This window comes from Phalacrocorax aristotelis, chromosome 8 (genome assembly GCF_949628215.1).
Source record: "Phalacrocorax aristotelis chromosome 8, bGulAri2.1, whole genome shotgun sequence".
Taxonomy (NCBI): Eukaryota; Metazoa; Chordata; class Aves; order Suliformes; family Phalacrocoracidae; genus Phalacrocorax; species Phalacrocorax aristotelis.
The window spans coordinates 43,224,673-43,250,512 of record NC_134283.1 but is presented as its reverse complement, the minus strand read 5'-3'; the positions used below and the strand labels follow the sequence as shown (position 1 = coordinate 43,250,512).

At 48.8% G+C, this 25,840-nt stretch overlaps 1 protein-coding gene across 9 annotated transcripts in view; it reads left to right on the top strand.

The window, feature by feature from the left end:
* TCF7 (transcription factor 7) overlaps positions 1 to 25,840 on the top strand; it is a 76,977-nt gene that overhangs the window by 24,819 nt on the left and 26,318 nt on the right. The gene's annotated exons all lie outside the window — the stretch shown is intronic.

Sequence of the window (25,840 nt, the reverse complement as noted above, 5' to 3'; positions counted from 1 at the left end):
TCTCTTAGGTTGCGAGCGTCATTACTTTTTCTGTCCATTCAGTTCTCTGCTTCCCTCTTGGTGTTAGGAGTAATTGTGGGGCTGAGATTTTCTGTTGGCTGAGTTTTTGTGACCATAAGAAATTGATTTCAAAGGCCACCACAGAGCTCCTTGAAGAAAACAACTTTCATTCGCTGCTCATCCTGTCTGGATTCAGGAAAACTGTAAGGCGAAATATTTTACTGCAGAGTTTTAAAGTCCTCAAGCAAGCTTGCATTTAAAAGGAAGAGTTGCTAAATTCAACATACATAATTGACATATAATTTGAAATAATAGCTTTACAGGAGTGTCTGCGTAGAATTTGACCTATATATGCCTTAGGATTGGTGACCATGTGGAGGAAGGAGAAAGAGCTTGACCCAGCTTGACATTCAGATCCCAGAGGAAGGTTGCATGACTAACATTAAAAAAACAGCCATCTCATTTCAGTCTTGGAATTGCATCATGAAAGCACAAGCTGACAACCATGGAACCCAATATGTGCAATTTTTTGGAGCTATTTACTGATGCTCATCCACCTGAATTAAGAAAAAATAGTTAATTACTTTCTTTTGGAAAGCAACTGTAAATGTATCTCCTTTCAACAACTTCACTTTGGTAAGAGCACCTCTTCTGCAGTTGAAGAGGATTTCAGCTGAACCTTTGACTCACACAATTGCCAGGTGGTGGTGATCCTGCTTTTTCAAAATACCTCTACATAAAATTATCCCAATCCCACAAACCACTCCGTATTATTCCATTGATGTTCTGCTGGCAGAGAGGCCTCTAAGGCTTTAGAGACTCGAATAGAGGCAGGTGCATTTTCTCGGCCTTCCCAGAAAATCTAGTGGTGCTGTGGGATTTCCCCAGTGCTCAGAGGAATTCACCCCTTAGGGGAAGATACAGGTGCGGGGGGCAGTGGGGGTATTTAGTTGCATCTTCCTGGGGCAGAGGACTGTGTCTCCAGCGCATCCTTGTCCTGCATCCCCATGTCGACTGGTGCTGAACCCTCACTTCCCAGCTGCATCCCAGGGCCACTCTGTCACTGCTGGCGCGGTGACAGCAGGTAGATCACACATGAAGGGAGGAGGTGCAGCAGCACAGTGGTGCTTATGAAACAGGGAATTAAACCAGTGACACCAATATCACCGGCACCAAACTCCCACAGGAGCGCAGGAGGTCGGTGCCTAAGGACAGCAGCATCCTCGGGTAACCCGCTGGGGTTCAGCTGTTTCTGCAGCGCTGCCCGTTGCCCTACGTTGTAGCATAGCATATTCTTGAACAGCTTTATGGAAAGGGCTGGTTTATATCAACTGTTTCAATCTCTGCGTTTCATATATGTGGAATTTCCTGACTTCCATGTGCAGCAGAAATGGCTGTCAGGTTCGTCACTTCAGTCGTAGAACGTACTGTGCTATTTAGGGTGACTCACTGGGCTGCATCGCTCTGCCCGTTGGTGCGCTTGGTTAAGACATAACACATTCCATGAGCATAGGATCAGGGTAGAGCAGAAAAGGAGCAAAATGTTGCTACTCTGATGTATTTTTTGAAACTCTGCCTCTTAAATGATGAGCAGAGCATGCTGAGAGCTGCTGGATATTGGTCTCTGCTCTCCTGCTCCCTTAAACAACAGGTTCGCAGAGATTTGGATTTTCCTGTGCAAAGAGGATGGGTAAAATCAGCTGGAAAGGAGGGGGAGTCAGCTCTGCTGTCTGATGGAGAGAGCACAGGAGTTTTGCTGAAGTGCTGGGGCCACCGCCGGCTGTGGAGATCCAAGCTACTGCTGGGTCGCCCAAAAACATGCCCGGAGAGAGGGAGGGAAGAAGCTTGAGCTACTGTAATCACAGGTAGGAGTGGAAATGCCTGGAAACGATCCATCAGCAAGCGGTGGGCCACTCCTTGGAAATGCCAGAAATAACTCCTGTGCCCTCCCGGCGAGTGTTGCTAACATGGCCTTGCATAGTACTTTCCTCTTCAGTCCAGCTAATAATCTCAGCAACATGTTTAGATAGATATTTATATAAAAATCTCTTTTTATGTTTCATTTCCAAGCCAGCACGCATGGATTTACTTGTGAGTAATGGATGAGTCGGCAGGGTATAATGCTCATTACTCACAGGGAGCACGCAGGGAGGTACTTGGAGCTGTGGCGAGGGCCGGGTGTATCCCAAATTCATCCTGTCCCCAAACGCTGGGCATCGCTGCCTGGAGCTGCCTCAGTGCTGATGCTGCAGGAGCTGGGGCAAGGAATTCAGCTCATTTGTCCCCATTTTTTAGTTCGCTTCTGTCACAGTAAACTAAGCCTCTACCACGTCGTAGAGTGCAAGTCAACAATAAAGTCTGATTTCTGCATCTTCTGCCTTCCACTGCCATTTGTGGCAGGGAGGTAACAAGTGACGTTGGATAGCCACAAACTCTCTTTTAAATGAGGATTACATTACCTACAAAGAATGTAGGCAAGCCAGATTCAGTGGTGCAACTTTCTGAAGAAAAGACGAGCAGCCAGTGCTAATGAGAGTATCTGGTCATTCACAAACGGATTAATCTTCTTTTCCCTCAGTCGAATGTTTCTGTTTAAAGCACCTGCTAAAAAGAGAGCAATATAATGAAGTGTCTGGGTGGTAAAAAGTATTTTTAGAGCCCTGGGTTTGCTTCCCATTCTTTGGTCGATGTACAGAGGAAAGAAAAGGCTCCCATGTCATGGGAAGCCAGGAGCGGAGATGGGGAATTAGGATCTGGGCCCTAGAGCCTGAAATACCCAGCCTGCAAAGTCCCATGCTGTGGGTTGGGTGGAAAACAAGAGCGATAATTGAAACGGAGAGACTGAATTTAGGAACAGAGCACAACAAATTAATGTGTGGTCCTGGAGGGTGATTATTGCTGCTCCTGTGCCTGAGAACGCCTGGGCCCATTCCGTATCACAGAGATGCACAGGGGAGGGAGGTGAAGGATTAGCTTCTCCTTCTGTTCAGAATACAGTCTAGACCAACCCTAGCCAGACCAGAAAGACAACATGGCATGGAAATCAAAACACAGGCTCTTATTTCGCTAATGGTACACAGGATACACTGGGGCCAGTGTGAGGTTTTCTGCCTGTGGTCGAGAATTTAACTTTCTTTTTTCTGAACGTGCTCTAACGTAAGACACTTTGGGGGTGAGGGTTTCAAGTGAAACAGAATTCTGTGCATGCAGAAGTTGCTTGTTTGCAAATACAGTGATGTGAATTTAAACCCCTTGTGGTTTACCGTGGAAAATACAGACATGGTGTTTTTCACCTGAACTTCACTACACACAGACTGAAGGCAAAGGAGACTGTGTAGCTCGAGCAGTGAAGAATTTCAGACGTGAAACTAAAATTAACTTCCTCGGTGTGCGCACAGACAAATACAGATAAACACACACTCACATGCTGCTGTAGGGTGATTTCCTCGTACCATTTTTGTTTGCAGAGCGGTTAGGTTGGTAGTGAGCAGCAGCCTGTGGCCACCTCGGAGCAGTGGGTGAGCGGAGCTCCGACACCCCCCACCCCCCCCCAGCTGTGGAGGGAAGGTTTTGCACGGCAGGAGCTCACTGCAGTGGTGGCAGGGACTCAACACTCATGGAGATTACCTTAGCCATGTTCTGTACAAACCTGAACAGATATTTAGCCTCTATGCATCTTGGCAGGCAAGTTGAAGTCTTTGTAAATCATTAATTTGTAAGTGCTTTCCCAGAAATTAGGCATAAAAATCTTCCTTACTTTTGCTCATGCAAGACCTATACACTTCAGCATCCCACGGAGATGACGGTATCTTCCCAGCTTGGCTGTGGCAGGGAGAAGGCAGGGTATGGGCCTTCCGCAGGGGCTGAGAGAGCCGGGAAGAGTTACCTGTGCACAGGACTCACGTAGGCTGCCTCTGCTCTGCTGCCAAACACGCTGAAGATCAAGATCCAGGGAGTAAAGCCCGAAAATACAAGGAGGGTCAGGAGTCCTTTCATGCCTTGCCCCTTAGCAGCACAGTTAGAGCTGCTGCCCATTTCCCTGTGACTTGTGCCTATGAAAGGAAGGGCAGGATGAGGGTCTCAGTGGTGGTACTATTTGTTTGTTACTCAAAAGGTAAGGGGGAAAAGTATGGTTGGCCAGATCTACAATGCATCATCTGAAATGGAAGGTTTCCACTTTGGGACTGGGAAAAAAATATATGTCCCAGTATAGACCCTATGCAAAGGACGCTTGGGGTCCTTGATAATGCATTTATCATTATGCATTAATGGGGTGGGTGAGAGCATTGCCTTCCACATTCATAATTGCTTTTACTTTTGATTCCTCCTGCAGTGTTGAAGGTTTACAGTCTGTAGCATAACATGTTTAGTCAGCCTGCTCTGGAGGAAACAGATCTCATGTGTAGTTTCTCATTCTCGTTTACTCCTTGTATCCTTCACTGGTGCGGAGACCCACAATGAGCTGGATACAGAACAGCAGCCGCAACTGGGAGAACCAAGACATGAGCATTTTTCACATGGCAACAATTTTGTGAGGATTCTGCTCGAACGTACAATTTAGCAAAAAAAAAAAAAAAGAAAATCTGATTTTGGGTTAGGTTAAGACATGTTAGGGTTAAGGTCTGGGCTGGTAGAGACCTATGAACTAAATGAGCACAAGTTGCAGCTGGAACCTGGGGACCGGGACAGAGCCTGGGGACCAGGACAGAGCACTGACCTGCACGGGCGTTAGGGCTGCTGGGAGACACTTGGTAGGAGGAGGAAATGTTAGGATTAAGATTTGGTGTAGAAAAGCCATGAGACAGTCTAGCTGCTTCTGAATTCCCATGATACACTATTTAGCAGGCGCTTTCCCTCTGAGCTTTACCTGCTACCCTGAGCCTTGGTTCATCAGTGCCCTGCTGGCCGTGGTTGACAGTGTGGCCCAGGGGCACTCAGCAGTTCTCAGATTGCTCCGGTGACCTCCTCCAAAGCACAATCTCAGTGGTTTCTCCTGGTTCAAGCCCAAATCCTACACTCGGAGTCAGCCCAGCCCTAGGAATGTCTCCCTGTTCCCAAACTAAATATACTCTGAGATTAATAATGGCTCCAGATGTGGCCACGCATTCAGAGTCCACCATGTAATCTGCTGGACTCAAACCGTAACCCTGACCTCAACCTCAGCCCTTTCACTGCTCCAATGAGCCCTGGTGACCCCAGATTTCAAAGGAGTCACAGACTCACTCAATATGAGCTTTTAGTTTTGGTGCTGTCTCCCAAATCCCTTTATTATCCTAGCTGATCGGTTTCTTCTGATAAAGCTGTAATTCTGGTCCTTCCCAAACTCATGCAGCCATCACCAGTCCCAGAAGAAAATTGTCTCAAAGAGCTCCATGGCCTCTCCCATCACTTTGCTCATCAGCCTCCGCCGAACCTTCTCGTGACCCTACTTCATCTGTTCATCCTGGTTATAATCCTAATGCCTACTCCAGCCTCAACACCACCGCTTTCCCCTTGTCAAATACTAACCCTAACCAAAACTCTTCCCCGAACCATAAAGATGCAAGCTGATTCAGCCTGCCTGAAAAGGGATCCAGATGGAGCTGCTGGAATGCTTTTTTTTGGTAGAAACAAAGCTAAGATCTAGGGTCCCATAAGTTGGGACTGGGGTTGGGTCTGGGGTTAATATCGTTCTCCACATTAAATGTAGGGTTTAGTTTAGGCTCATGTTTCACAGGAGCCATAAGCCAGGAAAAAATGGGAGAGTGCTGATGATGTGGCATGCCTCTGGTCATGGGTGCTCCTGTCCCAGGCGAGTGGGTCGGGGAGCGTCCTGTCCCAGATTTCCCTGCCTGCCGTCACACGGATAAAATAAGAAATTGGTGCCGTAGGTGCACGGTCTGACAAAAGTCTTCCTTGGAACAAACAGGCTTCAAGGAAGAGTTTCTGATGTCGTCACTGTGAGATGACTGGGCTAGAACAGTATCCTTAATTAACCTCCTGTAAATAAGGTGCTTTGATGGCATGCAGCTCGGCAGTGGTGCAGAGATCTATTCCTGGGGAAGTTCTTCTGAATTCCAGAAGAGGTAACGATGCTTTGACTGCAAAGGCACTGAATCCAGTAATAGTTCTAAAGTTCGCAAGTAACTCTCTGATCTCTTCTGTTTCATGACTCCACATGGCTTTTGAAAGATAGCTGAATCTTCAACCCCCACAGAAAAGTGCAGCTTTTTGGTTTTTTTTTTCTTTTTTAACCCTGCTTACAACAAACACAGGCAGGTGGCATGTCCTGGTGGTGCCAAGAGTGTGAGGGAGTGACCTTCCCTTCCTTGCAAGGAATAGAATAGAAGAGGATAGAATAGAATAGAATAGAATAGAATAGAATAGAATAGAATAGAATAGAATAGAATAGAATAAAGTTGGAAGGAGTATGACAGATACTCCTGTTTTACATATAAAAAGAGGGTTTGGGATTTATGTAATCAACAGTTCAAAAACTATCAGAAGAAGAGGAGCTCCGGGCTGTTTGCATGCTTGCTAGCAACTGAATGCAAAGGCACGTGAGGCCAAAGTCCACCCCAAGCCGCATGCCCCCGTGTTGCAGACCACCCCCGTCAAAGCTGCGTGAGGATGTGCTCCTCCATTTCCAAACCCGTGCTGAGTGACAGTCGCCCGGCGGTACGGGGGAGGCCGGCCATCTGCGCACCGATCCCGGGGGGCGCACACATCTGTGAGCGCAGCCTTTCTGATTTGATGCATCACATATGGAAGGAGGAGGCTCGTATTCAAACCCATCCCCACTGTGCCCGTGGCCATGGGAGAATAAAGCCACGTACCCAGAAGTTAGTTCAGAGAGGCAGTCACAGGTTTTTCCATTGATTTCCATTCAGACTTCCAAAGGTACTTTTTTCTTTTCTCTGTGTTTTATAAAGTGCTGCATACACCTACTTTCAGCTATAAATAAAAAATAATCATGTGCGTTTAACACTTATTAAAATTCTTTTTAAATTTATATGCAAACGAGGAGCAGCCACAGGCTCCTGGCAGGTTGCCTATAAAGCCCTTTGTTCTGCAAAGATTGTACACCACTGATGAGGCAGATAAATTTGTCTTCAGTGCCATAGTCTTGTCTTTGCTCTGAATCTTCTTTATAACTACTGGAAGGTGTAGGTTGAGAAATGCTGATTTGATTAGCTGGGCTTGTGGTTGGTCCCTTTTCATGCCAAAATCATTTAAGTGTTCCAGACATGGCATACACCCATGGAATCTACAAATATATCTCTCCCCAGTGCGTCATAATTCCTGGGGTAGTAAGTGATGAATCATCGGGATCTAATGTGAAGATAAGCTAATTAGCATTAATCAGAGCTCCTGCCCGAGGTGGGAAAATGCTAGGTGAGCAGTCTGTTGGCTGCTCTCTGAGTTATTTAATTATTTTATTTTCATTTCTTTCGATTTTACAAATCGGGCTCTTCAAAGCTCCCAAGCTGGTAGACTGGTAGTCTTCAGTGCCATGCAAAATCCAACCACCCTTTTGTGTCCCTCAGTCTCCAACCTGCCCTGATCTCACCCATCGTCTCGCTTCTTGGCACGGCCCGAAAGTCCACAGATCGTGGCTGCGTCCCGTCGTGGCGTGGGATGGCTGCTGGACTTAAAAGTTTCTCCCTGCAAGAAATCTGCCTGCAGCCCCTTCCCGTTAAAATCATTAAGCGACTATCTCCAGAATTTAAATTACTCCTAACTTACTGCAATATCACGGAAGAGAGAGGTGCCGTCACGTGTAGTAAGTGGTGATGAGCAGCGTTGCCCTTAAGTAGAGTAGTTGTGGTGTCAGGCTATGTTCCCTTCTCTATACTCTGGGGACTTAATTTTTGTAGAAATTTTAAAAATTATAATACAGTGGTTTTCTTCTAGTAATGTACCTTCTAGCAAAAAATCCCAAGCGACAGGGATGACTCTAAATACTTCCTTACGTGTCCTGCCTGGGTGCCAGCTGTCTTACCCTGGTCGGGGCAGGGGTGTTGCAATCAGCATTCAAGTCTGTGGCGCAGGAGCATGAGGAATTCAGTCTCAGCAAAAAGACGCCATCAAACACCACCCTCTGTGACGGCTGGCCTATTTGAAGGCTTGTTTATGACAAATTCCTTTACGTATTGGCATCTGCAGCGTGCCTCCAGATTTTGAAATGCATTGGCTTTGGCGGTGTGTCTTCTCTGCGTTCCCTGCGCGCCTCGGCTTTGGTAGCAGGACTCCTGGTGCAAAGGGAACCAGGATTCAGACTCAGCCATTAGCATAAAGATAATTAGCTCTCGGCGAGACCCAAACCCGATGAGGACATTTTTTTTAAAGACGCTTGGGCACCCGATGCGCAGCGTGGCACCGCAGGGAAGCTGTGGCTGTCCCGCTGCCCCGCAGCCCCGGCAGCACACGTACCGCTCAGGTCCCCCTGGCACGGCACGGCCTTGCGCCGTTGGGAGCAGCTCGTGGGCTCCTTGGGCGCTCCGGCGCGTTGGGTAGCAATACCCAGCACAGCGGCGGTGGGGTTGCTGCAGCCTCACTGGGAGATAGGGGATGCTCATTAGCAGAGCAAGAAAAAGGAAAATGTTTTCTAGTCTGTGGGCTCAGGAGCCCTACAAAACTCAAGTGCTTGTGGTCCTTTGCCGTTGCCCTGTTCCCAACACGCGTCTTTGCCACCCAAAGACGCAACTGAGGTTATCTTTCCGTGAAACTGCTGGAGATCTGCCACTGGAAATGCCTTTCTTTGCTCTGGATTTTGCCACGATCCCATAACTTATAATTACACAGACTCTTCCATTACGGTGAAACCCGCCCCTTCCTTTTTTAACCGTGGCACATGGGCTTTTTAAAGAAACCACTGAGAAGTTTCAGAGCAGCGCTGGGTCCTGTGGACTGCTGGGGTGGGTCAGTGAGTTTTACCTCTTGAGTTTGTTCAGATAGAGCAAAATTATTCTTTTTTGCATAAATACCATTCCGTAGCTCTGAACTGAGCGGGGGAAAAAAAAACCAGACAACAAAACCAAAAGTGCAGGAGCACATTGCTGCTTCTCTTAACTACAGTGAATAAAAGTACCTGGGCCAGCTGAGGAGGTTTCTAACCACCAGCAGATGTCATTGCAGCCAGCAGAGCTTAGGACACGTCAGGTGAGAACAGAGGTGCTGCAGGTATTCAGATAACACCCAATGGAAAATGAAAATAAAAAAATAAATCATGTAATCTCTGATTGCCAGGTAGCTCATTCTTAGATCACTGGTAGCTAGTTTATAGTAGATAGAGTAGATATGAGGGATTAAATTCCACACTACAATTTGTTTTCTGCTGAATAATTATGATTTATTAGTCCTGAGCACAAATTATAGTAATTTAAAATATTAATACTTTTTTTTTTCAGAAGGAACATGCAAGCGGATTGTGTTTAATGGGGTAGTTGGGTCCTGATAACCTAACGAGCCCGAGGATTAATGAGGAGGGCTGGCGGGGTGCTTCCCTTCCACTTCGCGGTAACATCGGGCATGGTGCTCGGGGACTGATGGGGTGAGCGTGCCGGCGCCCAGCAGCCTGTTTGGGGATGCAGGGCACCTCCTCCTCCCTCCTCGCCGGGAGGGATGTTCCCGGATCACACTCCCGTGCGTGTTATGGTTGTGTCGATGTCAGTGAAGCCTCAGCAGTAATTTGGTCTCGTGGCCAAATCACCCTCCAGCTGCAGCATCCCCAGAGCCTGGCCAAATCTGTGGGCTGTGCCCGGCGCCGTCATCCAGAAACTGGCCGGGCAAGGACGTGCCGTCGTTTCCCATGCAGCTCTGCCAGGCTGCAGCGCTGCTGGGTGCAGGCCATCGAGACCTTGACCAGTGTCGCCTCCTGGTACGGGGTTGAGTTTAACGTCGTACTGGGGTCACCATGCCTTGTCCGTAAGCACCAGGTAATTCATTGCCATTTTCTCACCGGTTCAGAATAATTTCCTCCTTCCTTGGTGGAGGCACCCTACAGATACACTGTGCTCAGCAGCTCTGGGAAGGCTAAGGAGGGGCAGATCGCAGCTGCACTGGCTGCACCTTTTCTGTTAGCACGGAAAACGCAATCCCCAGCACACAGGTGGGCTGCGATGCTGCAGACGTGAGGGAACGAGCCCACCGAACAGCTCGGCTGAGCACCTCCGAGCCAGCGTTGCAGGGGTTGCAGGGTGTAAGACCTCTCTGCACAAAACCATTGCCTGCAAACTGGAAACGTGCTTCAGCTCCTGCTGGGGCAGAGGGATGGCGTGCGGGAGAGCCTTGACGTGTGTGTTTGTGCACGTGTTTGCCTTGACGTGCGTGTCCGTGCACGTGTTTGTGCTCTTTCTAACCCATTTCTAATCCTCATAGATTTTTACGCTAATGGCTGTAGAGTGCCAGGCAATACTCCTGTTGAAATCAGTGGCAAAATTTGCTGTCCTAAAGACAAAATAAGGAAAAATGCTCCTTAGCTTCTGTTCCTCGGTAACTTCTCCGCTCCTTTTCTGTCTCTGGGATCGGCAGACAGACAGACAAATGCCACCGAGCTGAATGTAACAGCTTGGTCAGTAAATGGTAGTTATCATTACACTACTGTATAAAATGTATATAAATATTTTATATAAAATCTCCTGTTATAAGCAATATTTACTGTTTGCACGGTGAAGATCACAACCAGAAATGCGCCTGCTGAGCTCGATCGTGTTCAGATGCAGGAGATAACAGGTCTCCGCCCTGAAAAACACTTTACAGTTAAGAAATGCAATCGCTGTTAAATTCTTGGTCTGAATATAGCCCCGTACAAATCCGAAACAGTCACGCCGAGGCAGATAGATGTGAAGATAAGAGAGATCGACTAAAGGCAACGTTTTATGGGCCGTGTCACCAGTCTCCTTGTAACACAACAAACAAATATTTATCTTGTGGGAAGCTTCGGGTGAGTGGTGGTGGGGCTCTCGCAGGAACCCCGAGCGCCGGAGATAACCGGTGATGTAGCGCTGTGGCCTTTGCTCAGCGCGCAGCCTCTCCGAAACCCGTCGCCTTTCATGTGGTGGGGTTGGGAACTGGGATCGGGGCGGTTCTGCTGCGGAGCCGGAGCCGGGAACGTTGCACTGAGCGCCTGCAGCTGCAGAGCTGGCGCGGGCAGGTGCCTTCTCATAGCGAGGAGCGCAGCCGGGAAGTGAAGAGGGTTTCTGAAATGAGTAAATTCGAGTCAAAGCAGAGGTGTTAAAACATTGCAGAGCTCAACAGACTAAAATTTCCTGCTGTTGTTAAACTAGAAGTTAACGAGTGATTTTCTTCGCTACATACCGTGCTTCTACCGCGCACGGTGTTGCAGAATCGGTGCGTCTGACAGGCTAAAAGCACCCTGCGTTGGTTATGTACATTTACAAAATGAAAATGCAGCGGATAAAACACCTGAAATCTCTGAGGCCGGTGAGGTGTAGCATCTCCCGCTTTTACAGTCTCTCAAAACCTGAATGAATGCCTGCCAGCACTGGAGATAGCGGCGTGTCTTTGGCCGTAGGTGAGATAGGTCGGTGGGAAAACTTTCCTTGTCTTTGGCATGGATTGTATTAGGGAAGCATCCTGTACACTTAAAAACCTTATTCTGTATCTCATAAATCTAACATCTGGCTTGTTAGACTTCTGCTAAGCCGTCTGGAGATGCAGTGTGGCGCATCCCTGCAGGGGCCAGCGCAGGGAGATGCGGGTGCAGGCTGGGGAGCAGCGACCTGAGCAACAGGCACGTTATTCTGCCCTTGGGAGGGTCACCCCCAAACGCTTCAACTGGGGACTTACAGACTCGCCTGCTCTGAGATGGAGTTTCCTTCTAAATCCCATCGACTGGGTCTTGGCTGCGTTTGGGGATTTAGTTCTTGAGGAAGTCCCAGGCTGCTTCATGTCCCCAAAGAGCGGAGAGAGCCAGTCAAAAAACTAGAGGGAAGATCCTATATTAAGCATGTGTTTTAAGAAGAAATTGCTTTCTCTGTGTAGCACTTCAGTTAAATCCAAGAGAGGTGTAAAAGAGCGTAAACCTTTATAATCTGTATGTTTTTTATGTTTTGCATTCTAAGGAGCTTAGATGATGGCCATAAGATAGACGGGTTTATTTTTCCATTGCAAACTTTGCAGGGAAAAATGTAAATCCTAACCCAATGGAAATAGTGTTTTAGTTGGATTTTTCAGCAAACGAGCAATCCACTGGTTACGAGGAGCACTTTTATTTAAAAAATTTAAATATTAGTATAGGATTTGATCGTGCAGTAATGTCCTGAAGCCAGATTTTTTTTTTTTTTGGCCAGTGGATCATTGGCCTGATAGCAAGAGAAGCTTTTCATTCCCAGACTTTCAGAAAGCAGATGTGGGACACATGGACTTCCAGCTCAGGCCCTAAATAATACCTAAGCTGAAAAATTGCACTGTAGGCATGTGGAGGTTGTGTGCATGTAGGTGTGGTAGATGTATTTTTTTAGTATAATTGATGTTCTGTGTAACCTCAGTTTCATCATTCAGCAACTACTGCTGTCAATTATTGTAGTAGAACAGAGGCTATTACAAAGTTAAGTTAAAAAATAAAAGTCTGTGTTACAAAATGACCTACAGTTAAGTAGCTGATCCTTGGTAGTGGGTTGAATTAGTTAATTATCTGGGTAGGAAAAAATCTATGCCAGAAGCTTGATATACTGATGGTACCCTGGATTATCCTCTGGTCCTCCTTCTTCTGGAATTCGTTTTCTTTTTCTTGTCATCTAAATGGGTGCAAATGCTGCGGCAACTGCAGTGAATCAGTTTGTATTTCATGGCAACAGAACAGGACCCAAATCAGCGAGTTCAGCCAACACCTCCATGGAAATCCTGAGGTTTTTCGCATGTCGATGAGGGCTGAAACCCCTATGCTCTCCCGAGGTGACCCCCAGCAGGAACTCAGAAACCACTTCCACTTCCCAGCAAACCCCCCAAAATGAGCTGCCTAAAGGAAAACAGTCACCTGCCTTGGGGACACTTCTGGTGGCACCAGCATCCCGCGCGGTGGCATCGCTGGGGTCTCACGGTGCAGGCGGGTCCAGCGCCAGTAGAGGCAGACCTTGCAGAGACCTGTGCACCAGCGATGTACTGGGATGTGCTGGGACGCAGCTGCCTGCTTGCACTTCAGCAGCCCTGATCCCTACCTAGCATGGGACCGGCTGCATACACACCCTTCTGTTTGCTCAGTTCTGCTTTGTTTAACATCTCTGGAAAACCTTTTTCATGGAGGCCTCTGTCGCAGCTGACCGCGGGGCAGGGCGAGCTCGCAGGGCAAGCTGTTTTGGAAAACAAGTCTGACCTCAGCCAGAAAAGTTGTTATTTTAACATTTTTCTCCTTCGCCACCTGCACGAAATCGTGATATCTCAAATTTGTGGTGGTGATGGGAACAGGCATGTGCCACCAGCTGCCACGCTCGAGCTGCTGTCACCGGTTGGGGTTGGGCAACCGGGACCTCTTTGTGGTCGGCCAGCGTGGTTCATCTAAAGCAGCAGAGTCCAGCAGAAGGTTGCTTTTGCAGTCTTCTCAGAGCATGAAAATAAAAAGAAAGGTTCAGGATGAGCATAGCTTGTATTTAGGTCTTCTGCCTCCTGGGAAGGAGAGCGTGTCGATGAGGAGGTGGCTCGAAACTCCGTCCTGGACCTAAACTTCTCCCAACAAAACTTTGGTGAAGATGTACGCTATGAAGAGTTGTGGTTTCCATGGCTTGGTTTTTCTGACACAAATAAATAATGTAGCTTAAAATTCCCAACCCCATGCGGTCCTGGAACATGTGGCAAACTCCCATAGTAAGAACTAGATCATTAAAACAGTACTAAGATTTCAGCCCTTGTGGGTTTGTGCCCGTTGCTTGTTGTATTCGGATGAACCCCCAAACTCAAAGCAAAACCAAGTTGAAAGAGCAAAGTTTCATCAATTATTTTTCTCATCAAAACCATATGAAATTGTGACTTTCTCATTTTTTCACCGTGAAGTCTTTGATCAGTCCTGCCTGGTGAACTTTTGATCAGCCTGGGTTAAAATGAAATCCAAGACTGGGCACATTTTGTGTGGTCTCTGGTTTCGAAGTGAAAACTTTTCATGTCTGTACTAACTATGTTATTCCCGGGCTGGCGCTTGCAGTCGTTCTCATAAAGCCATAGCCAAAAACTTACTGGAGTTCTTGGAAGAAATATGCTGAGAAGCCAACCTAGCCATAGCAGGATTCATTTATTACTTACTACTTAGCATGAAGCTGGAAGTTTGCTCTGTTTCATTACTAGTCCAAGGTATAATCCCCCATTACGGCACCTCCTTGCACTGTATTTAGCTGTATTTAGAAAATGAGACCTTCAACCAGGGTCTGAAGTTTGGAACAGGCTCTCTGAAAGTTATTTTCCATACAGAGACCCAAAGATGAAAATAATCTCATGACCATCCACTCCCATAGTAAAATCTTATGCAATTAAATCTATGAATCTCAATACCTGAAAAACAGGATTAGATGACACATGACAAGAGCTGAGTTAAAATATGTATGACTTAATACCAGCACGGTAGGTAATCTTTATCATCACGAGTGTAGAGAAGATGAAATCGAGGCATGGGGTGGGGATGGCGCAGCGGTGGAGTTCCCTCGTTTATTCCCATCCCTTACCTTGAGTCCCATCCTGAAAACGAGCCCAATAAGTATTGCTAAAGGGACTATTTTGACGATACTGAAGAAAAACATAGTAATGGATCTGAAAAGATCCCTGTGTGGAGTCAGGCATTGCTGTGGTACGTGGTACATCCCACCTCTCTTGGCTTGCTTCTCCTTACCTAGTTCGTCACGGGGAATTAGGAACTTTAGGCAGCAGAGCCGCATGTTCCCTTTCAGTCTGGATCCAGCTCACGTGCCAGCATCAGACCACTCGCTCCTAAATCAGGCGGCTCTCGGCAGGGAGGCTCGGGGAGCCTTCGCCCCGCGCCACCGATGGCCACGGCAGCTCCTCACCGCTGTGTGCAGAGATTAGCTGGCAAGCCTTTAAACTGCTCCTTGTTTTACATCTCATTGGAGGCAACATTTAAGGAACTTCTAGAAGTCAAGTGGCAGGACAAGATTAATTAGGATTCCTTTCTAATCCTAATTACAATGATATTTGCTTCCCACGATAGGAGGCGTTCATTATCATATGTATAAGTTTGTTTCTTTGGTCTGTCTGCTTCCCTTCCCCCAACAAAAAAAGGTTAAATAATATTTAATACATTTTTACAGTCATTAAAAAAATCAACTCTTTTTAATCTGGTAAAAACATCAGATGGGCAGAGGAGAAAATCATTCAATTCCCTATTAATTTCCCTTGCTCTCTAATTATATGCAAATCCACCGAGCCCAGGTTTTAACTCAGCCACTCGCATTAAGAGATCAGAGAGAGATTCAAAACGGGAAAGCGGAGTTTGACGTATCGTTGGGGGCTCGTACGAATTCGACTGGAAGATAAATTCCACATTTTTAATTAAAATGTTTATTCCACTCTGCACAATAACGCTTGCTTTCAGAGGAAAAAAGGGGTATTAAGCATTAAAGGAACTAATTCTTCCTATCAAGAAAATTAGGATTTCTCCCAGGCAGACACAGGGTATCATCCAGGATTAGCGGCTGTAGCATTCTTTGTAAACACGTCACCCTTGAAAGTGAGCAACAAGGAAAGCTGCTATCGCCTTACAGCTGCAGGGAGTCAATAGAGCATCCCGTCGGCTCCGGCGGCGATTATCTTCCCTCTGTGTCCTCCAGAGAGCTGTTTATCATGGAAACTGGGAAATAAGTGTGAGCGCAGATTAGGATAACGCAGGGGCGGCTCCGGGCTGGGCAGCGGGCAGCTCTCCCCTCTCCTGCCCCGGGGTCCCCGATGGGTTTTGGGGAGCCGGTGGGGAGGGATGGTCCTCGCCCCAGCCCTCGCCCCTTGGGCTTCACAGCTGGTTGGAAAAATAAATGTTACGGTAGGAGCGACATCCCGACGTGGTGCCGGCCGTGGCCGTGCTGTCCCAGCAGCACTCCTGCCCGGCAGCAATGCTGCGGGAAGGCCTGGGAGAGACCCCGCAGCAGGCTCGGAGCAGCCGCGGTTCATTCATTCGGGGCCATCCACCTTGGAAACGCGCTTGACATCCATATAAATATCAAAGGATTTCACTGTAGCGAGGAAATGCGTACCCAAGAATGTCGATAACTATTACAAATTATCATCCCTGGTTGTTTTCGTCTTATCTGTTAATTCGCCGGTGGCATTTGCTTGGGCACGGCTGCTCCGACATGTTAAAAGATCTTCTCTTGGTGTCGTCTGATGCAAGTGCGTGGCCTTGGCGGTCGTATGCCATGGAAGAAAGCTCTCTCTGAACAAGTCAGCAGCATTGCGGTATCATTATCATTGTTATTATTATTACAGTTATTACTATTATTTTTTCACAGCCCAGTCACAAAGTCAGGGTTTTACTTTCAGACGGGGTGAGACACTTCTGATTTGTTGTCTTTTTGTTCAACCAGCGGCTTTCTCACATGGTGAGGTCCTGCCTGAAATGGAGCTTTGTGACTTGCAGATTGGAATGGAATGGAATAGAATAGAAAAAATAAAATAAAATAAAAATAAAAATAAAAATAAAATAAAATAAAATAAAATAAAATAAAATAAAATAAAATAAAATAAAATAAAATAAAATAAAATAAAATAAAATAAAATAAAATAAAATAAAATAAAATAAAATAAAATAAAAATGTAGTGCCTGCCAGGAGGGGCTAGCAGCTGTCCCATCCCAAGCCTCAAGACAGGGACAAAACTCCTGTGGCACGTCTGCTGCGCAGGTCCCCGGGTGACAATGGTGACACCAGCAGGATGGCGTCACCCGCGCTGGCCGCGCACCCCAGCACTGCTGCAGCACAAAGGGGCAGGTTTCACCCCCTCTGATGTTTGGAGAATCGAAACGCCTTAAATCACATCAGAGTTTTTTGGGGTTTTGTGTTTTAACTCCCCTGTGCTCTTTCAAGTACATGGGCTGGTTTTGTTTTTGTTTTAAATGGGAAGAAAAGCCCAGCCGAGCAGCCGGGTGCCCTCTCCTGATGCCCAGGGGATGTGGAGGAGGCAAACGTTTGCCTCTAGAAAACTGCGCGGCACTGACACCTGGAGGGATCCTGCCGGGCTGCTGCGCCGGCTGATGCACCCAGAAATCTCACAGAATTTTCCATCCTCGGCGGGGAGGGATGCGACAACCCAGCGTCAAAGCCACCTCGGCTCCAAACCAGGAGCCAGCTGGGGCAGAGGGTTTGCAAATTGTTTCTCAAAATGAGTGAAAATCCCCCAAGCTGCTGGCGCCAAGACCGGGACACAGCTCGCAGGGTGCAAACCCTCTGCGTTTCACCGAGCCTTTGCACCCTGAGGCTCGGCTGGTCCCGGTGCTGCCCGGGAGCGGGGCACGCAGAGGGTGATGTCTCTGGTGCTTTTGGAAACAGCGTCCCGAGCCTTACCGAAGGGCAAGCCTTGGCTCTGTGTCATACTTTTATTTTCCTTTCCTGCCTTGCCCTCTTGGACATTTTCCTGATTAATTCTGGGTATCAGACCGACCGCTCGCCTTTGAGAAGCAGAGCAAAATAAAGGAGGTCAGATACTATCAGCCTCCGCAGGTCAAGTAAGTGCCTTCTCATTCAAAGCCTCAAGTGTTACCGGTAACTCCAGGGTTTGCAGCTTTTGATTCAAATTCGCAGAACCACGTAGCACGAAGGGGACGGAGATTTTTTTTTTTTTTGTCTCTGTAGCCCAGGGCATGAGAGAGGCAATAACAGGGATGGATGCTGCAGGACAGGGGAAGCAGCCGGGGGGGTGTGATGCAACCCCACCATTATATTACCCCGGCATTTGGGAGAAAACAGCCGGGGTTTGGTGCTGCAGTGCAGCCCCTGGGTTATATTGTCCCGGCATTTGTTTCCATGAAGCCAAATGTGACCGTCACCCTGTGCAGGCCCGGGGAGGGTGTTTCTGTCCCCTCCTGAGCAGATGCACCACTGTGAAGCTGCTTTTAGCATCTCAGCAGCAGCGTTTCCCGAGCGAGCCGAGCGCCAAGCAAGGGGACTTTCTGCACGATTGAGGAGGCTCCTGGAGCAAGGTGGCTGTTCTGCTGAATGGGACTGTAAACATTGGGTGGCGATGACAAAGGTTCATTTTTCGGGGGGGTTTCTCCAGTATGAGGTGTACTTGCCTCCGCACTTGCCCTCTGTCACCATAAGAGAGCAGCCTCTGGGAGGCACTTTTGATCTTTATTTTTCCATGCCTTTTTTTTTTCTTTTTTTTTTTTTTTTTCACAAAGAACCACCTACATCTTTCTCTTAGAAGATAAATATTTGAGAAGTGAAACGGCTCTTCCTGTGCCCGTAAATGGCGAAAAGCTCAGCTATTTCCCTTGCAGAGTTTAACTTAAAAATAATAACCATCATTGCTTAAAAACAGAAACCACCAGCAGCACAGAAGGTCACGGAGAACTTTTTAAAGGTTTTGAAGTTCTTTCCCTGTATTTGTCCCCATCGTGTCTGGACCTTGGCCACCTCTCTGAGTGCTGGGCTACAGAAGCTGTTAAATGCTGGGGAACTTGTCCCCGGTACCCAAGCCAAGTCCCCTGACGCCACTGTGATGCAGATCCGAGTCGCCGGGGGGGGGGTCAGCATCACAGGGGCTGAGTTCTGCCGGTAAGGCGTGTGCATCCCCCTCGATGTGCAAAAAAAAAAGAGCAGGGATGCTCAGGTGCCTTATTAGCATTTCCAAAGCAGAGCTGGATTTTAAAGAAACTGAAAGAAATCGGGGTGGGGGGGAATGGGAGTGTTGAGGGAATACTGCTCCATCAACCACAAACCATAGAGTGCAGGGATAAAAATCCGAGCAAGGACAGTATTTCCCTCTACGTGCCAAGTATATCTTAAACCCATCATCTCCTTGCTGCAATTCATGTGCAGAATGAATGCAAGAATTAATAGCTGCATATTATTACTTTCCCCTTCGTTTGTCTGCTGCTCGTAAGCGCTTCTGGGCCAGCCGGAGATGGGGTGTGCGGGGCAGCGGTGCTCTTCTGGTCATGGGAGACGTGGCCTTCTGGTCCCTGGAGGAACCCTTGGTGGTGCTGAGGGTAAGGGCCAGATCCGGCCCTCGGTGCTGCAGCCGTGCTGGGTGACCCAAGCCCGGGCAGGGGCCAGGGAGATGCTGCTACTGCTAGAATTCGGCTTTGCCAGAGGGGTGCACGGCTGGGCGAGGGCAGCGCCTGAGCGTGGGTGGCTTTAACTTTCCCTGTTTCCTTTCTGCTGCGGCAGCGGGCTGGGGCGATGTGACTGCAGCAAAAGTGAGAAAAGAGAAAAAAGTGTGCTGAGACGAGAAATGAGTCGACGCTGCCTTTGCCCGCGGGCTGCTGAGGGCTCCGGCTTGCAGTCAGGGCCAGAAACAGTCTGCAGTGGGTATTTGGGGTGATCTTTTATCGCAGCATCTCCTTGTGCAATACCACGGGGAAATGAGGGGTGAAGGTATCTGCTGACATGGTGTGGGGCCCCAGGCTGGGAGATTTTATCAGAACTCGGAGGTACCCTGAAAGTGCAGGGCTGGGTTTGAGTCACAGGCTCCAGGTCCCTGAGCATCCTGAACGACAGCGTTGCCCTGCGAGCCCTCCCGGGAGCAGATCCGATGCTGTGGGATGTACCCAATAATGTCCCTAATAATTTGCTAATTTGGATTGATTGTTGCATAAAGAGCAAAAGGCAAGGCCACCCCCAGTAACAGGTACCGTCCGCAGCAGCCATGCATGCTCGGTGCAGCCTGACCTTATACCTTTTTTTCTGTGGCATGATGACTAATTTTGCAGTGAAAAGGAATTAATTCCTCATTGAATCAGCAACAGCAAAACTTTGTAGGTTTTGTTTTTCATAGCTGGCGTGTCGACTCATCTTGCCCTCTCTGAGAAGTGACGTCGAAGCAAATGCATTTGGGGTGTCTTGGGGCCAGGCTGCACTTTGCGACATGTGTGCTGCACCCAGGGCTTTCACCCCGGAGACACCAGAGCACGGCAGAGGAGCACAGAGACGTGCTCAGCGCTCGCCCCATCCATCTGCCTGCCCCGAGCCGGGACTGAGCCAGGGGGGTGCTCCCAGCAGCTGGACACACGGCACAGCCGGCGGCGCGGGGCTCTCAGGCTGCTGAAACTCCCCTCTGCCTTGGTGGGGACAGCCGCCGGCATGACACAACCGCCACGGCTCAGGCTGCCATCCCTCGGCCAGGCCCCTCGCCCCGTGATAGCTGCCGTCGGGCTGGCCCACGGCTTTTTCGTTTTGCTATTTTTGGGGCCGGCGATGTGGGAAAATTTGAAAGTGACGTGACTAATCTCACCTCACCGCGGCCCGGCTCCCCGGTGAGGCTGGAAACCACAGCGCTCTCCCTGGCCGCCGGCTCGTGCACCAGGGCGCTTCGTGCCGCCGTGCCGTGGGGGATGGATCCTGCACCCCCCGGGGTGCTTCCAGCCTCCCCTCACCTGGGAGGCTGCCGCCAGGGCCAGCATGGCCTGGGTGACGGGGGCACCCGGCTCCGGGCATCACAGTGGGGTTATGAGGCTTTCCTCTCCCTGCAAACTCCTCTGCATCCATGGAGGGGCCGCCTGGAGGGCCGGCGGCTCCCATGGTTCTGAGCTTTCCAGCAGGCTGGTCCCTGTTTTGCTTGCTTTTGGGCTGACTACAGGGATTTCAGCTCTCCGAGGTGTTGGCTGGGGCTTTTTACACCAGTGGAATGTGTTCAGTGCCTGGGAGCTGAGGTTCGTACAAGGCAGGCAGCACCCCGTTATCCTCCATGGGAAGTGCAGCACCCTACGGACTCACGCCCCCAGAGGTGCTGGGCCCCAGCCGCGCCGGTTCTGTGCACAGTCCTGCCAGTCTGTCCCTGTTCCCTGGCCTGCAGGGTCCCCATGTGCATGGGGTCACCTGTGTTCGTGGGATTCCCTGTGTGCATGGGAACCTCTATGTGCGTGGGGTCCCCTATGTGCAGGGCATCCCATATGTGCATGAGATCCCTTGTGTTGATGGGACTCGCAGCACCTGCAGCCTCCCATGTGTTTCAGGTCCCTTATGTGTGTAAAGTCCCCTACGCCCATGAGATCCCGTGTGCATTCGGGGTCCCCATGAGCTCAGAGCCCCCACCTCTCTGATGCTGACTCTGCAGAAGTTGCTCTCAGCTGGAGCCCGAATCCCAGAGCCACTGTCCTGTGATGAAGCGCCACCTGGCTCATCTGCAAACAAACAGTCTCTCATTTCAGAGTAGCTGTTAAAACACCTTGTTAAAAAAAAAAAACCAAACCCACAAACGTACAGAAGTGGCATAGCAGGATTAAGATGTCCAGAAATCCTGTGGAAGAAACTTGAGTGGAGTTTTCCCCCCTCAGGGCGGGGAGCCGGGTGATGCTGTGAATGATACCCTGGTTCTGCAGGAAGGTGATACGGCACATTCAGAGTCGGCTGACAGCGTGGTGCGTCTCCTGGGGACTTAGGGGTGGCTTTTATAAAGTGAGAGTAAAGTCTTAAATTCATTCTATTATTTCAAACATATGGGAAATCTGAAAAATATAAGTTTCTTTCCTACAAAACAGCATCGTTTATGTGACTTTGCCTTAGAAGGAAAAAAAAAAAAAAGCCAGCTTTTCACTTAGGTTGGTTTTGTCCAAATTCTGGGGGAAAACATAAAAACTCTTGAAATACAGTCATCAAAAACAAGAAGGGTTTATTCCTAGGAAGGATGCTTTGTGCCTGTGTGCAACAGGGCAGGTCAAGATCAACTTTGGAAGATGCACACCTGTATTCAGTCGGTGTAATCTGAATTGTGGCAGACGGGTTCACTCTTCTTTAAAGTATTACAGAGCCTGCCATGATGCAGGTCGGGTGCGCGAGGACCGATCCCGGGTGCCCGGTGCAGCCGTCATGAAATTTAACAGAACATGTTTCACTAAATCGGACAGCACGTGTCGGAAGGGGCGGCGGAATTAAGCTGCTTTATTTTAGTTATGAATTGTCTCCCAGCAGAAAATTAATGGAAGAAAATTGCCGTCTGTAGGAGCAGCGGTGCAGCCCAGCACCGGCGGGATGCTGGGATCCCCAGCAGCCACCCAGGCAGCTTGGTGTGACCGCTGCTGCTTTTAATAGCTGCTCTCAAATGTAGCAAGGAATAGCTTTCACGGATTACAAAGTATTTACTTGTTTAATTATTTGTTTCTTTTCCTAAACTGATCCAAGCTGAAAAAATTATTTACAATTTTTTCTAGTATTTTCACAGAGCTAAAAACCCAAAGAGTGTCGCAGTTCATGGAAATTTTTTTGTTTGATCGTTTCTCTCAAATTTTGCCTCTTGACCTTCTGTGCTACATTTTGCTAAGATTAGCTTTAAAGTTTAAAAGGAAAAAAAAAAGCCTGTCAAGCCAGAAAAGTAAAACTACTCATTTTTAGTGTGTAACGACTAAATAGATCAGTCTTAAAAAAATGAGTCAAAATACTTGCTAACACCAGGTGCTTTCCAGAAAATGTTTGATTACAATCTCTCACCATTTTCTAATGAAAAACCCACATTTTGCTTCAAAAAACTTCATTTATAGTTCTGATCAACCAGCACCATGGTGGCAGGCTTGGATACCGCCACGGCTGCCCGCGGCCGGAGCACGCTGCAGCCCTTGCTGGGCACGTGTGATGTGGGATGGGAGCGGAGGCAAAGGATGCTGTGCCCGATCAGGCACCTCGGAGCCGCATAACATTGAGGCTTTGATGGTGAGGGTGATCCTCCTGTGAAAGACCTGCTGGGTTTGTGTGTGCTCAGCGAAAGGAGAGTTTTCTAGCTAGCCTCGAGCTTCTATCGCAGTCAGACACCCGTGCGTGAGCGGTGAGGTCTCCTAATTTTGCCTTGCCAACAATTAGTCTTTCTTAATAATTAATGCGACTGCATTTTCCTTTTGCTCATCCAATTACCTCTCGTTATTGAAGTCACTTCTTGGCTTCAGAGTGGGAGCTTCTTCCCTCATAGTCTTTAGTTATTTTCAGCCAGGTTGATGGGGGCTGATGAATGCCAGTAGGGTGATGCACTGCGGGGTCGGTGCGTGCTCCAGCGCAGAGCAGCACCGGCTGCCGGCACAAGGCACACGGGGACACGAGCAGGCGCCGCTCACCGGGGAGGTCGGCGCTCAGGAGAGTTGCAATTTAGCAAATTTAAGAGGGAAAAAGGCCCTCTAGGCTGGCAAAACCCATTCTGCTGCACCATCCCCTCTGGAAGTACTGTTCTGGTGTTGCTGTAAATGCACTTCTTCATTTCTGTAGTGAGGTCGTGGCTGCACAGCTCATTCCCTGACCTGCCCTCAAGGCTCTGTGCTGGGAGAGGTGAGCCAAAGCTGTCCTCAGAGCCCTTTCGTGTCCCTCCGCGGCTGCCAAAGAATGGGAGGTGACTTGGGGTGTCTTGGGCTTGGGGTCGTGACGCTGGGCGCCAGCTGCGTTATTCTGGGCGGCTGGATAGCCGGCAGCCCCGTCACCGCCGCTGAGCTGTACTGAAACACGGCTTTGCGGAGGAGACTCAATAAGATGCTTCACCAAACCACAGCGCATCGCCCCAGTGCCCCAAGCAGCACCACCCCGTGTCCTCCCAGGGGACCTGCTGAGAAGACAGCAAACCAACGGCCCTCGTGTTAAATCAGCCCCCTCGGCAGAAAACATTCACATCAGGGTAATTTTAATGGTGTAAGACATTGTCAGCTGATATGTTCTGGCTTTGAAAGCCTCGTCGAGGTTCATGTGCTGCAGCTCATTTGCAGGAACTAAATCTAGACCTTGTAAAAAAGGGGAATCAATACCATTTCTGTGACATACAGATTTCTGTAAAGGAGGTATGATTTCACAGCGAAGACGTACGCGGCAGCCACAGCGCACCTGGTGAAGACCAGGAGCTGCGGACATGGCCATCGACGGCGACCATTAGCAGCTGCGGTTTCTAAACTGGGGATCAACAATGAAGGAGTCTTCTCTGTTTCTCCAGATCTTTGTGCATCGTTTCCTTCTTCCCTTGGTTCAATTCGGGAGATGGGTTCCTGTAATGAACTCCTGAATGGAGGAAGTGGGAGGGGGATGAATAGCCTCTTGCAGAAATTTTTGTCATGCCTCCCTCCTGAGCATCCTTCCCCACCAGCTTTTTATGACTTTAAAGAGTAGGAGAAAAGCTTTTGAGCAAAGCAAGTGCAAAAGTAGAAGGGACATGGGGAAGGCCAGCTCTTCTTACTGGTGCAACATCTTGTTTCCCATCTGAACTGATGGAAAATGTGAGTAACTGAGCTGCAACCTGTCGTACTGCCAAGCTGCCATGCTCTGCTTTGATAGGGAAGAAGGACAGCCCGTGCCTTTGCTCTAACCGCACGTGCTCTGTGCTTTTCACTGTTGAGGTATCCTGTGGATCAGCGTTAGGAGTGTTCAACTGCCTTTCTAGTGGTCTGGGTCTTCTGTCGTTGCTCCAAAAGCTGTTAACGGTCGTCAGGCAGCGAGGCTGGCTGGTGTATGGTGCTGTGCTTTGGATCGGGCACGGTGTGAACGGGAAGGAAAGACCTGCCCCACTTTGAAAGGCAGAAACGCTTAAGTTGAGGTTTTCAAAACAGCTCAGCATCAAGCTCGTTCTGCTCCAGTGTCACATTAAAATGTACGCGTAGAGCTGCATATCCCTAATTTAGACTTTCTGGCTCTTAAATAAGCTAAACCATAGCTGATTTTAGAAATATCACTGAAAAGCTGTTCTTCATCTCATTTCATGGGTAAGAATAGTAAAAGCTCAGAGCTCCAAACCTGTGTTTAACTAAGCAGGAGCCAGCCCAGCACCGCTCTCGATGGGAAAACCGCATAGCCCATGGCCCTGCTGTAGGACAGGAACACCTGTACCACACCAGTTTGTGCTGGGGCCGGGAGCGGGGGGTGGGGGGTTACATTCCCAGTGTCCCGCTGTACACAGTAAATCTACACCTGGTAAGCATCAGGAATTAGGGTTTTCAATCGTTCTTAAATGCAAAGCTGCGTGCCTCTTGGGTTTTATTTGCATGAGCAAACCTTTGTGGGTAAGGCAGATGTAAAGCGGCATCTCCATTAGTCTGTTTTCCTTTCTGCTCCATGGGTTTCCTCCTCGGAGCGGCAATGCAAAACACAGGACTTGCCCAGGGCTCTCAGGCTGCTGTGCAAGCAGGGAGAGCTCCAGGACAGGTCCTCCAGAGCCACCAGCTCCGGCTGCACCACCTCCTCCAAAGCCAACTGGCATTTCGTGCTCACTCTGCCTGAGCAAAATCATTACCAAAGTGAAAGGCGCCAGTGAATCAAGTCCGGAGATTGTGAATGACTTGTCAAAAGTCATGCATCAAATCATCTGTAGATGTCCTGGTGGGACACAAGAGGTCTGGCTAGCAATACCCAGCTCCTAACCCCTGGAGGGCTGTCTTACCTGGTCTGGTCTCATTTTTCTCCCCATTTCAGGGTGCTGTCAGTCCTGTTTCTCTTTCTGGATTTATCTGGGACAAATCCTAACATTCCACCACCAAGGCGAAGTCAGTTTGGGTTTAAAGGCAACCATGGGCGAAACCGGGCGTGTAGGGAGCAGCTTGAGACGCTCGAGGCGAGGAGGCTGGTGGTAGACGGCAGCGTGTGTGTGTGTGTTTTCCTTACAGCTCTTTTGAACAGGTTCCCCTCTCTCTGCTCCAACACGCAGAAGTACTCCCCGTTGTGTTCACAAAAGAGCACCTTTTACAAAGATGTCGGGCTCCGATGGCTCGCTGTGTGTAACCAGGAGTAGCTGCAAGAGG